This window comes from Girardinichthys multiradiatus, chromosome 5 (genome assembly GCF_021462225.1).
Source record: "Girardinichthys multiradiatus isolate DD_20200921_A chromosome 5, DD_fGirMul_XY1, whole genome shotgun sequence".
NCBI lineage: Eukaryota > Metazoa > Chordata > Actinopteri > Cyprinodontiformes > Goodeidae > Girardinichthys > Girardinichthys multiradiatus.
In genome coordinates this window covers 39,074,581-39,088,149 of record NC_061798.1, presented here as the reverse complement: position 1 = coordinate 39,088,149, position 13,569 = coordinate 39,074,581, and positions in this window count along the sequence as shown.

Below are 13,569 nucleotides of genomic sequence, written 5' to 3'. Positions count from 1 at the left end.
TGCTGGTGAAATACTAAAAATGCTCCTCATTCAGCCACAAAAACAGGAGCACACACACACACATATACAATGTTGAAGGGGTAATGACTCACTTGTTGTCATGAGATTGGTTTCAGCGCTCCGGTTGTTTGGTTATAATCTCCTAGTCTTAATCTGTCAACTTTATGCCCCTAGATTTTTAGTATCTGACTTGAATTTTCTTGCAAAACGTATTTAAATGCTGTGTGTATTCTGTAACATGGATGTAAATAATGGGTAAAGAACAAAGCTTAATTCTGAGATCAAGCAGTGTTATTTTACTCACATTTACAGTCTCCACAGAACAATTGTTGCTAAACTTTGCCATGAAAGCTATGCCCAATTATTCCTGGTTTTCTCTATCATGAAATACCCTCAACATAAAATACCCTTATTGGCACTCTGGTAAAGATGTTTACGGACATCCTAAATTAGCTTGCTAAAGAGACGTCTTTACACCAGGATGTGACTTCTTGTTGCAGTTCTCTACGGGTGAGCTCTGGAGATTTCTTTTTAACCTCCCTTACCATCCTAATTGCTGTGCTGTTGACTTCCAACCTCATCTGTCAAAGTTGGACTTGTTTAAAATTTTTCAATTATTGCTCAGATTTGATATACATACAAGTTTTGGTGTGTTGCTATTTTCCTTTGGCCATTTCCTGCCTTTACGTTTGAAGAGCACCATCTAACCACAATGCTTTCTGTGTAGCTTTCTGATTCAGGATGGAAACAGCACATTTTTCTTTGACAGTTTCATTGAATGCCCCATCTAGTGATAAAGTAAAGGTTTGTTTGAAGTTGTTTTGAACAGAGATTATCTGCAGATAATCTTCAATGAACTGTGCCATATCTAGACAGATTCTTACTGTCTAAAAACAATTAGTCTAAAGTAGATTTAAAAAAAACATGATGTAAACCTGCAATCCATCTGAAAAAGTCTGCATAATGGGACGTGTTTCTGGACACAGGAGACTCAGACTTCTGCATTAACAACCATCTTATTCGAGCGTAAAAGGGTTTTAAAGGGTTGTTTGCATTAACGGCTGGAGCATATTTAAAAGAGAAGTTGCTTTTTCGTACAAGACAAGTGCTTGTGGTTAGGCTCTGCTATCTGTTGGCTCTAAAATTAATCTGTTTTTTCAAGGCACTAAGAGAGTTATCCACTATGTTTGTGATATTGACTGCTCATAGGATCTAAATAGAACTCCCACTTTAAAACAAAATTTAAACTATCTCTGTAAGGAAAGATATTTTTTCAGACCAATAGTTCTCTGAAAACATTAAGCAGAACGGAAACATATTCATATGAAAAATCAGGTTTTCCCTTTGTAATTTCTGTTTTGTTTAAATAATGATAGTACATAAAGGCTGTTCATGTGGGAAATCCTCTGGTTTGTGCTTAAATTATTCTATAAATAAGATACTTATAATCTTTTTGGAAGTGTAATATTAAAAGGAACAATAATTGCATCTATGTTACCTACATGTGAAAACTTTTTATGGCTGCATGAAAAAGAATGACTCTAATTTGTCTCATGTGACCTTTGCTATGTGTAATTACAGGTATTTCCTTAACAAATGGTTGTGAGTCAGTATAGCACCAGATGTGGTTCACATTGGACCTTAAAATGTGTATGTTTGTTATATTTGCATCCTGTATCAACTAAATATTGTCACAAATAAATGTTTTTTTAAACCGGTTGTCGAGGCATTAAGGCAAATTTTCTTCGGTTGTGACCAAACTTTACACATTAAACTGAGTTGGTGGTTAGAAAACCTGGACATTTTTTATTATTATTTTCAGTTTATTTATATAGTGTCATTTGAAAATAATGGTAACATAAAAGCATTTTACTTCTGTATACTTCTGTGTACTGTTCAGTGAAAAAGTGTTTGCACCTTACAGATTTCTTCTGTTTTTGTCACACTTAAATGTTTCAGATCATCAGACCAGTTTTAATATCACACAAAGATAACCTGCGATAACACAAAAATCGGCTTTAAATTATTGATTAATTTATTAAGGGAAAATCCTCTAGAAACCAACCTGGGCATCTGGGAAATAGTAATTGACCCCTATACCTAATAAGTGGTTGTGCCACAGTTGGCGACAACATCTGCCAACAAACGTTTCGCATAATAGGTAATGAGTCTTTTACATTACTGTGGAGGGATTTTGGTTCACTTTTCTTCACATAATTGTTTCCAAGCAACCTGTTTAAGATTAGGCCTCAACGTCTCAATTGGATTGAAGTCCTGACTTTGACTAGGCCTTTCCAAAAACTTCATGTTTTTTTTTGTAGTCATTCAGAGCTGGACTTTCTGGTATATTGCAGATCATTCTTCTGCTGTATAACTCACATGTGCTTAACCTAAAGGTTACAAACTGATGACTAAACTTTCAGGAGAGCAGACTTCATGGTTTCCTCACTTATGGTAGGTCTTTCAGGTCCTGAAGCAGTAAAGCAGTCCCAGACCATCACACCACCACCACCATGTTTGACTAGGACTGATTTTTTTTTTCTGAAATCGTGTGTTAGTTTTTAAACAATATGTAGGACTGACATCCTTAAAAGAAATCCACGATTGTCTCATGAGTCCTCATAATATTTTCCCAAAAGTCTTAAGGAGCAGTAAAGGTATGTTGTGGCCAATGGGAGATGGGCCATCTTTTCTTTTAGGTCAACAGTGGCTTTTGCCTGGGAATTCTATTCGCTGTCATTTTTGTCCAATCTCTTATTGTTGAATCATGAACAATGACCCTTCCTGAGGCCAGTGAGGCCTGCAGAACTTTAGATGTTGTTTGGGGTTTTGTGACCTCTTGGATCAGTCATTAAAGCTCATTAATGTTGCAAGTCCAGGCACCCCTAGTAAGGTTTTCCACTGTTCATGTTTGTGGATAATGTCTCCCACTGTGTTTGCACGAGTCCCAAAGTTTTAGAAATGTATTTGAAATGAAAGCTGTTCGACACTAATAACTTTGGTTCTCATCTGTTCCTGACTTTCTGTAAATCGAGGCATGATGTGTTGCTTTTTGAGATCTTTTAGTCTACTTCATGTTGTCAGACAAGTTATGTTCAACTGAACACAGCTTTACAAAATATGTGGTCAATACCAATTAAATTATTATTTAATAAGTGGGGCAATTATTTTTTAACATAGAGCCATATTGGTTTGGATAGTTTTTTTTCCCTTAATAAATCAGATAATCATTTAAAAACTTGTTTTTCATATTTACTTTGTTATCTTTGTCTGATATTAGTTTTGTTTGTTTGATCAACAACAATAAAAAAAGAACAAAACAGAAGAAATCTGTAAGGGGGGAAATTTATTGTATTTGTATCTTTTACCGTTTAAAAAAAGTCTATTTGATTTATTTTGTACTATATGTAGACAAGTCTGTTTTTTAAGTATATATTTGTAACAAAAAATATAAATATTTATGTGATGCATATGAGTTAAATAAGAAAATTATAAAAGTAAACAATGCTAAGCTAAGTTGCAACTAATATATTTAAAAATAAGCAAAAAGTGCTTTTAGATACATAAATTTAAGAATGACATCCACTATAAGCCAATTTTAACAAGTCAGTATAATCAATCGATTATCTTAATAATTTGGTCTATATTTTATGATCCCAAATGTAAAAAAAAAAATGGATGGAAATGTTTTGCTCAGTTTCGCTGCATCGTCTCCAACCACTAGGAGGCAGCATGTGACTAGCCAATGAGCACATTATTGAAGAATAGACTGATGGTTAATCACAGAATCTGGGTGACAGCTGGTATTTTTGGGATTTATGATAAATTAATTTTGGATTTTGTTTTTATTTGCTGTAACTAAAGGCACACATGTCTGCATTCAAATGTAAATCCCTAAAGATTTTTAAATATCAGGAATAACCATTAGATTGGATAAAAATAAAAATTGATCCAAACTCCTGTTTTAAAAAAAATTAATTCATCTTGTTCCATGCAATCAAAAATATAATGCAAGAAAATAGACAGTATTATACCACAGACAGGGGGTGCATCCCTTGGACTTTATTGTGTTTTAGGGATGTAGCTCCAAGTTGTGGGTCACATTGTTTCTCTTCTTGTCAAAAATCTTGCAGCAAGTTGATTCTCGTTGTTTCAAAAGCTACAGGTGAAGTTTTGCACTTGTGAAACAAACACTGCATTTTAAAGCTGACTGCAAACAGAAGTAGAAAATAATCATTTTCTGCTACAGTTAGTTATTCTGTGACAGGAGATGAAAAACTGCAATAAAAGAGGAAAAAGAGCAAGGAAATGGGCTTTTAGCTTCTCCTTAAGTAGTTTTTTTAGTGTGAAAACACAAAACGGTGTAATCTTTCTTTCTCTAAAGGCAACATCTGTTCCTGTTGTTATGTGTGAAAATGTTTGTTGATTCCTCCCTCAAGCCGTGATAAAATGTTCCATCACTGCGCCGCTGTGTGTCTGAATCAATCATGTCTCAGCTTAACTTGGGAACATGTTTATCTTTGAAGGGAGAAAATGTGCCTTGAAGTGGACTCAATGAGGTTCAGTCATAATATGAGGGAACTTTCTGAGGTGGGTTCATCTACATGGCACAGTGGGTCCTCGCACATTATTCTCACAGAGTTTCAGTTTCAGTGAGTGTTGGCCATCCCCGACCCGGTTCTGTTATGATGTGCTGGGACCATTTTTCGTGGCTCATATCTGTCTGATCTTTGTTAAACTCAGATATATTTGTCATGAGCACAACTCAAACTTTTCACACAGCCTTATTTTCTCTTACTCCCTTTTTTAAGGTTAAAAAGGAAGTTAAAATCTTTACAAGTTGTTTATTTCCAATTATTAAAACAAAGAATATTGAAAATTACTTTAAAAAACAAAAAGAAATAAGCGTGGGATAAAGTTTTATAAATATGTTAAAAAAAGATTTTGCATAAATATTATGGGGGTGGTGGGTGTTGTCATTGTGTGAACGATGAGGTACATCCTGGACAGTCCACCACAGGGCAACACAATCATGCTTCTGAACTATGTGAGAAGCCATAGTGCCTGGAGCAAAACAACACTTTAATAGGCAGAACAAATTAAAATACCATAATAAAAACTTTATTTCCGTAATTCAAAAAGGGAAATTCATTTTTTATATAGATTCATTACACGTGTGATGTGTTTCAAGTGTTTATTTCTGTTAATTTCACAAAGACCCAAAACAGTCTCTCAAAAATGTAAATCTTTCTTGAATAAAACTTATTTTTAGTACACAGATGTCATGGCCTTCATCATCACGTGGGTGTCCAGATAACCGTCATTGATGTCCTTCAGAAAGCATTTAAGCCATAAATGATCACTGCTAAAAGAAACAGGTTGTTCACAGAGTGTAGCCAAACATATTAATGGAAAGTTGAGTGGAAGAAGGAAGTGTGGCCAAGGCCGTGGGAAGTTGAGGTTGGTGGAGTGTTCTGCAGCACTCCCTTGTGGATGATAGGTCACAGATAGAAAATATGCAAACAAGACATTTTATAATTTAACCAGTGTTGTTTATTCTTATATCACCACTATAATTTGAAAAGATTCTTAAAAAATGTGGTTTATCATATGATAAAATTAGGAGAAAAAAAGACTGGACTTTGTCTCATCAGTTCCCAGATTATTTTCCCAAAAGTCTTAAGGATCAGTAAAGATATGTATTAGCTAATGTAAGATGGGCCATCTTTTCTTTTAGGTCAGCGGTGGCTTTTGCCTGGGAATTCTATTCGCTGTAATTTTTGTCCAATCTCTTATTCTTGAATCATGAACACCGACCTTAACTGAGGCCGGCAGAACTTTAGATATGGTTTGGGTTTTTGTGACCTCTTTGATCAGTCATTAAAGCTCATTAATGTTGTGAGTCCAGCCACCAATGTCTCCCACTGTGTTTGCACGAGTCCCAAAGTCTTAGAAATGTATTTGAAATGAAAGCTGTTCGACACTAATAACTTTGGTTCTCATCTGTTCCTGACTTTATGTAGATTGGGGCATGCTGTGTTGCTTTTTGAGATCTTTTAGCCTACTTCATGTTGTTAGATAGGTTCTTTTTAAGTGATTTCTTGTTTCTATAGGCCTGGCAGTAATTAGGTCTGGTTGTGGCAAGAAAGACTGAACACAACTTTACAAAAAAAGCACCCCAGAGTGCAGCCAAACATATTAATGGAAAGTGGATGAAGGAAGCGTGGTCAAGACCATGTGGAAGTTGAGGTTGGTGGAGTTTTCTGCAGCACCCCCTTGTGGATGATATGTCACAGACAGAAAATATGCAGTGTTGATTATTCTTATATCACCAATATAATTTGAAAACATTCTTAAAAAAATTTGGTTTATCATGTAGTAAAATTAGGATGAAAAAAGACTGGACTGTTCCCTTTTTAGATGAAAATGCATTTTGCATTTCAGTTGGAAAATCCAGAACCTAGAGCCTGGAAGAAGCTTGTTATGAAGAATAATGTTGTTTGCTGGTGTTGGTCCTCTGTGTTTTGTCAATCCAATGGTGGTGCAGACATCTGTCAGGAAATTTTAGGTAACTCATTGCCTTCCTATGCTGACAAGCTTTCAAAATATTTCATTTCCCAGGAGGACTTGGCATCTGCCAACACTGCAACAAATACCCCTACCTACTTTAATGACCATGGCATCACTATGCTTGATTGACCAGCAAACTGTTCTGACCTAAACATCACAGATAATCTATAGCGTACGGCCAGGAGGAAAATGAGGGCCGCTATTAAAGCAACCTGGGCTAATTACCTCCATGCCATGCTGGCCTAATGCAAAAATTCACACAATACTAATAATATTGTAACATACATGAACATATTTTTCAGTGTGCTGACATTTCTATGTCAGTAATACTTTAATATTAAATTTTTTGAAGAAACTGAATGTGGGTTTTTCATCAACTTTAAGCCAACGAGTCATCCAAGTCATAAAAGAACAAGAATATAATTTGTGATTATATTCAAATTTACTGAGATGCGCCTGTTTATACCTGAATATATCTGAAAGGTCATCGACAACAGCCACAAGCTGAGACATGTTTCCCTCCGCATGAACAAGTAAAGGTCTATCAAATACGTCCAAACTGCAGGGAACAAAACATTTAAAGGCCTGGTAGAGCCAATGTTTTTATCCCATTTGGGGTTATAGATTAAAGAAAATCCAAATCAGATTTATTTTTCAAGTTTGTGTACACAAACCAGAAATCAGGCTTTGGTTGCAATTGCTCTCTCAATAAGGATTTTTTTTTTTCCAGAAATATGAAAGGGAATAAAGATGTTTTTGCAAATATGTGTATATACCGCATTTTTGCAAGAGAAAGACATGGCTGAATTGTACAAATATGTATGGTATCGACCTGACTGTTAAGTGTTTATCAGAGAGACAGCCTGGGAAAAAACTGTCTTTGTGGCAGCTCGTTTTTGCAAATGGCGCTCTGTAGCGCTAGGTGTCAAAGTAAATGTCTACAGTTTATTTGCTGGATGTGTGGTATCTGCAGCTGCCATTTTTCTGACCCTAGATCTGTACAAGTTCTAGATGGAGGGAAGGTCAGCCCTGATGACCTTCTCAGCAGTCCTAATTGTGATAAACTATAAACATAAACAGCTGATTCTGATGTTTTTGAAAGTAGAATGTCTTTTCATTTTCATGTCAAACTACATTAAATAAAATCTGAGCTTTGAAATATTTAGGAGGATATCAGGAGAATATATATATAAATATCTATATATCTATATATAGATATATATATATATATCTATATCTATGATATAGATATATATCAAAATATTGAATAGAAACAACAAAATAATTAACCTGCTTATATGAATGCAAAATACAGATTTTAATAGTTAGTTTTGATTCAAACTTATAAATATGTCTTTTTCTCTTGATGTGAAAATAATTTGCTCCTATGACTTCTTATGTGACTTTATGAGCAGTGTGAGGTTTTAAACATGATTTTTATGAACTTCAAGATGTTCCTGAAAAACCAACCGGACAAAGAGCAAAGGGACAAGGAGCAAAGAAGAGCACATAAAGTATTATATATCACGCTGTAGACTGCTTAACTAAAAGAAAACAAACATTCTGACAATTGTTTTTGTTCACAAACATCAGCAAATTATGTTTCACTTTGCTAAAACAGTGTGCATAATGTGTTAAAGTGAAGACGTATTTTGCTTGAAGGGAGTTTTATGTGTTTAGAATCCACGACAAAGTGATTTTCGTGTGTGTTTTTCTGCTAAATTACAAAGTGGAAAAAAATGTATTTTTTAGTATAAGCGTGTCTTTGTGACGATAGAGGGCTGGAAAAGCGATCATAGCCCAGGGACTCCCTAAAGAACTTCTGGATGTCGCCCGTGGAAACCCTTTGCCTGTGGTCTCCACTAGCAAAAACACTCAGAAACGGCAGAATTGCACACAAACCTTGGCAGTGAAATGAGGGAAAATCATAGCAGGACTTCTGGTTCAGCTCTTCTTCTTCTTTATATTTCTCCAAGTGACTGTGACAAGGTAGCAGCATAGTGTGTTTGCGTGTGTGAGGTTAGTATCTTCACACAGATATTTCTGTGAAAAGGTAATTGTAAAATACAGTGGAAATGGGCTTCATAAACCGTAAACATTAAAGATTTGGGCTTTTTGAATGCTCAAATGAAGGTAAGTACCTTAAGAAGTTATCTGAACTGCAAAAAGAAATGAACAAATGCCATCTGAAAACAATTGAAATGGTTTCAGGTTCCCAGGGCTGAAGCAGAATTTGATTATGGAGCCTATTTGCAGGTATGACTGTCACCCATCAGCCAGTAAAGTGGCACATTTTTGTGTATGTCATAGTGCGCCTGTAGATCCGTTCGGTTTACTTGTTGAATAAATGACACCAAGGAAAAAGTATTTTAAAAGGTGAAAGCTGTAAATAAATTATGGTGATTATGATATTGTTATGAATTACCTTTAAATTCCTCATTTGTTCTTGCAATGTTCAGATTACATTGTTTTAACACACATTCAGTGGAGTTGGGAAGCAGGGTCCAGGTTTAGTTTCTTACTTTCGTATATCTAAAATTTTCAATTATTTGCTCAGATTCATCAGCAACCAGTGTGATCCCCAGCTTAGCAAAAGCGACAGAAAAATATATTATAATACAGCATTATTAAATTCTGACACAGTTGTCAGTGGTTTTAATCTTACTTAAGTTGAAAGGCGTATTAACTAATTTTAGTTATTTGGGACTCAAATTCTTTTAATTCTGGTGTTTAAAAAATACTGAAGAAAATTTTAAGTTGGATCATTCATGATACATTTTACTACAAATTACAACAGAACAAGTTCTAATTCTTAGACTGGAGATAATTAAAGGACTCTTGGGGTTGCCTGCTGGTCCAAGGCCCTTAAGCAGTAGCTTAGTTCGCTTATGCCTTAGGCCATCTTTGCTTGTCCCAAACTGACAACTTTTCAAAGCATTTTGTCAGTGAGGCATCAAAACATAGCAAATGCATACATACATTTTAAATTAAGTTCTAAAGGTTTTTGATTTTAAATTGGACCCTGATATTGCACAAGAATCTGTCATTGCACATTTAAAATAAACTGTTTCTTTAGTTCATTTGACATAATAACACATTAAGCAAGCATTTCTAGTAACATATGATCCTAACATTTTATTCTAATCACAGTTGAGGCAGACTGCAGATTTAATGACAGAAAAAATATTATAAAGAATGCAGTGTCATCCTCTTTTAGAAGACAGAAGTTGTTCTTAGGTATTTTATTAAATAGAATACAATTGAACAGAATAAGCCTTTATTTGTCTTCTTATTTGGGAAATTCCCTGTAAATAAACAGGAAATTGAGATTTGAAGCAATAATAATAAGAAAAAATTGAAAATTAATTATAGCTTTGCAAGTAAACAATGGGAACATCTTTGTTGGCAGTACAGCAATCAAACCCTTCATGTAACTGCTGACCAGCTTTTTGAGGCAGGAAGGTCTCCTAACCAACACCTTAATCTTCAGCTACTTCTACAGATTCTCTGTCTGATTCAAGTCTGGACTCTGGTGGGTCACTCCAAAGCATCAATATTGCTTTCAGCCAGAAGAATAAAAAACAACTTGTATATGTATATATGGTCATGAAACAAACTCCACTTGTTTGTGTTGACACACAAAGCGCATGCTTTGTTTCCATTTCTGGAGATTCTAAGGTGTTTGTCTATTGTAGATGATGCTTGCCTCCTCTTTGCTCAATATGAAGTATTTTTCCACTCTCCAGACGTACTGTCCTGCACGGTTTATTTGTTTCTTTGCTCAAACACACCTGATTCATATAAATCACATCCTCAGCGGGTCATTGAGGTCAGAGGCCTGTTATGGACAAGTTGTTTTAAATCAGGGATGTCAAAAACATGGAGACATTTTAAATTTCAACAACTTAAAAAACAGAACTAAAGGACTTAGGGCTCACATACACACACACACACACACACACACACACACACACACACATACACACACACACACACACACACAGTCAGCATTTAAACATAAAAGCAGGAGCAATAATGCAATAAATACACACAATAATAATGCACCAAAAGTCTTGATTTACATTTGCTTCTGCTTTGGTTATGGGTGCAGTAGGCACATTGTATTTTTGGGTTATTCTTATTATGTTCATCCCTTTTGTTGTTGTTTGCCTGGTTCGCCAAACACAGAGGTCTGCAACCTGTTTCCTCCACTGCAACTGGGTTAGAAGGTCCAAAGAGCCATTTCCATAATGGTTGTTAATAACATTAGCTAAAATGATAATGATATCAACGATACCAACCATTGTTTTTGACTATAGATAGAATAAAAAATTCAGGTATTAGCCATTTTCTTCATGGAATTATTGCATTGAATTTCCACAAAAAAATGACAATGAAACTAGGCTACTAGTAATATTAATTTTAGATCTCTTTTTCTTGTCATTAGATTTTAAACTATGTTCCTGTTTTTACACAATTTTCCACAAATATCAGAAGAATTGTGTCTATCCTCTAGAAGTTTTGTTGTTTTTTTATTTTAAAACCTAAAACTAGAACAAAACGGAGGTTCTTTAAAATTGACAACACATTTCCAATTGTATATTTATACAAAATTATGAGTTGTCTTTTTTCAAAAGGTCATGTAACATTTGCGGCTCTTAACATTGTGTTTAATTTAGCTGGACTGAAGGTAAAAATGTCTTTTTGGATTGTAAAGGTTGCAGAGCTCTGCTCTAACCCTTTTTTTATTGCCTGTTTTTTTGTCAATGCCTGTATAATAGTAACGTGCCAATAATTCACAAAAAGTCAGCTGTACAACATTATATTTATATATATATATGTATATATATATATATATATATATGTATATATATATAAATATATATATACATATTTATATATATATATATATATATATATATATGTATATATATATAAATATATATATACATATATATGTATATATATATATATATATATATATATATATATATATATATATATATATATGTAAATATGTATATAGTTCATGTAGGGCATCATTTTTGTCTTTATGGTAAACTTGTAACTCGATCCCATTTTCCCATTTTTTACTCATTTAAACTGGCATCTTGCGTCATAATTTAATGAAATGCTTATAAATTTATTGAAAAGTGACTGTATTGCTATATGTAATTTTTTTAAGCCATTGTACATAAGAATATCGAAAGCCTTGCCCAGATGCAAAAATAAATCTATGTGTTACAGTTTCATAATTTGCTCAGTGACAATAGTGTTAAAGAAGAAGGTGAGCAAAGTGCATAAAAACGTGTAGTTGTGTGCTTCTGGGTGCATATTCATTAATTAAGTAGAGTTGAGATCTCAGCAGAAAATGAAGGAAACACTCATGTGGCTAAAAATGTTTTAAAAGAACAATGGTGAGAAAGAAGGGATGAAAGGAGGTGATTTACAGCATTAATCCATATTGAATTACATTGATAACATCAATTCTTCTCTGGTTTAAATTCCTTTTTTCCCCATTTCATTTCAAACATCCACTCAACTTATTGCTCCTTTTGAGTTTCAGATTAAAACCGGAGGTTGGAGTTTTGGTGAAGGGGTAATAGCTGCCATATTGATCGATACAGATTTATTTACAAACACAAAACTACTGATGAACAAACATTAATCAGTGCATTATTATTAGACTCTCTTTCCCTCTTATTCCTACTCTCCCTTTCACTGTTAATAGTGTAAATTAGCATATAAATGAGAGATAGTACGTGAATGAATCTGCCCTGCTTCAATCGGTCCATTGGGACATATGATTACCATTTTCACCTAGTCTTTTTACACACTCACTATGACTTGATTCCCTCTCTCTGTCTGCCTTATTGCTTTTTTTCCTCCCCAATATTTTCACTGCAGTTCATATTATTCCTTTATTCTTTTTGTGTTTTTATGCCCCCTTTTGCAGTAATTAATCAGTGCTGTGGAAGTGAGTTTTTCTGCTTGTGATTATTTGTTTACCAGGAAGTGTGTTCAGCCTGCCTCTGTGTGCAGTTAGTGTAAATGAACTTAATTGCTCCTGACTAATTAGCAGATGAGTCGAGGCATTTGGGGATCACATACCATACAGACGCACAAACGTTCCCATAAACATACTCACACACATTTATATGAAATCAGGCACAAAAACACACATTTCTTGCACCTCGTTTTATTTTGTGTTGTAAAGTGTTCGTCTTCAGCTCCTTCCCCCGTCTTTGCTTTGTGTCCCCAGACGGTTGAAGCGCAGCGATACGCAGCGGGAGGTGTTAATGATGTGAGGGCTCAGTGTTCTCTGCTGGGAGTGATCTGTTGTGTGTCAGCTTCTGTCTGTCACCACACAAATGAGAGAGAGAGAGAGAAAAAAACATCTTTATAGTTTCTATATGTGTGTATTTGTGCGTGAAGGTTTTTCACTTTCTAAATGTCTTTATCATTTATGAGTCACTTTCATCGGCTGTATTTACAGGTGAATCTCAGTAAGTTAAAAAATCTTGGAATATGTATTATTTTAGTCATTAAATACATGAAGTGAAACTCATAATGATATTATACTGATTAATTACACACAGAGGGATGTGTTTCAGACTTACTGTAGTTTCAAACTGAGAGGGCAGAGGAGAATGGCCAGACTATTCTGAGATGATAGGAAGGCAACGGTAGCTCAAACACTCATCACAGCAAAGGTATGCAGAATAATGTCTCTCACAACATGTTGAACCTTAAAACAGATGGACTACAGCAACAGAGGACCGCACCTGTCGGCTAAGATAACCTGCAAGAAGAAAACCAAAAACAGTAAGATAGTAGGGTCAGAATTTGGTGTAAAAACATGAAAACATGGATCCATTCTGCCTTGTATCAACTGGCTGCTGGTGGTTTAATTGTGTGAGGGGATATTTTCTTGCTATACTTTGGGCCCCTTGGTGGTAGAACTGGAGACACATCTATAGGAACCACGTGATACTTTCA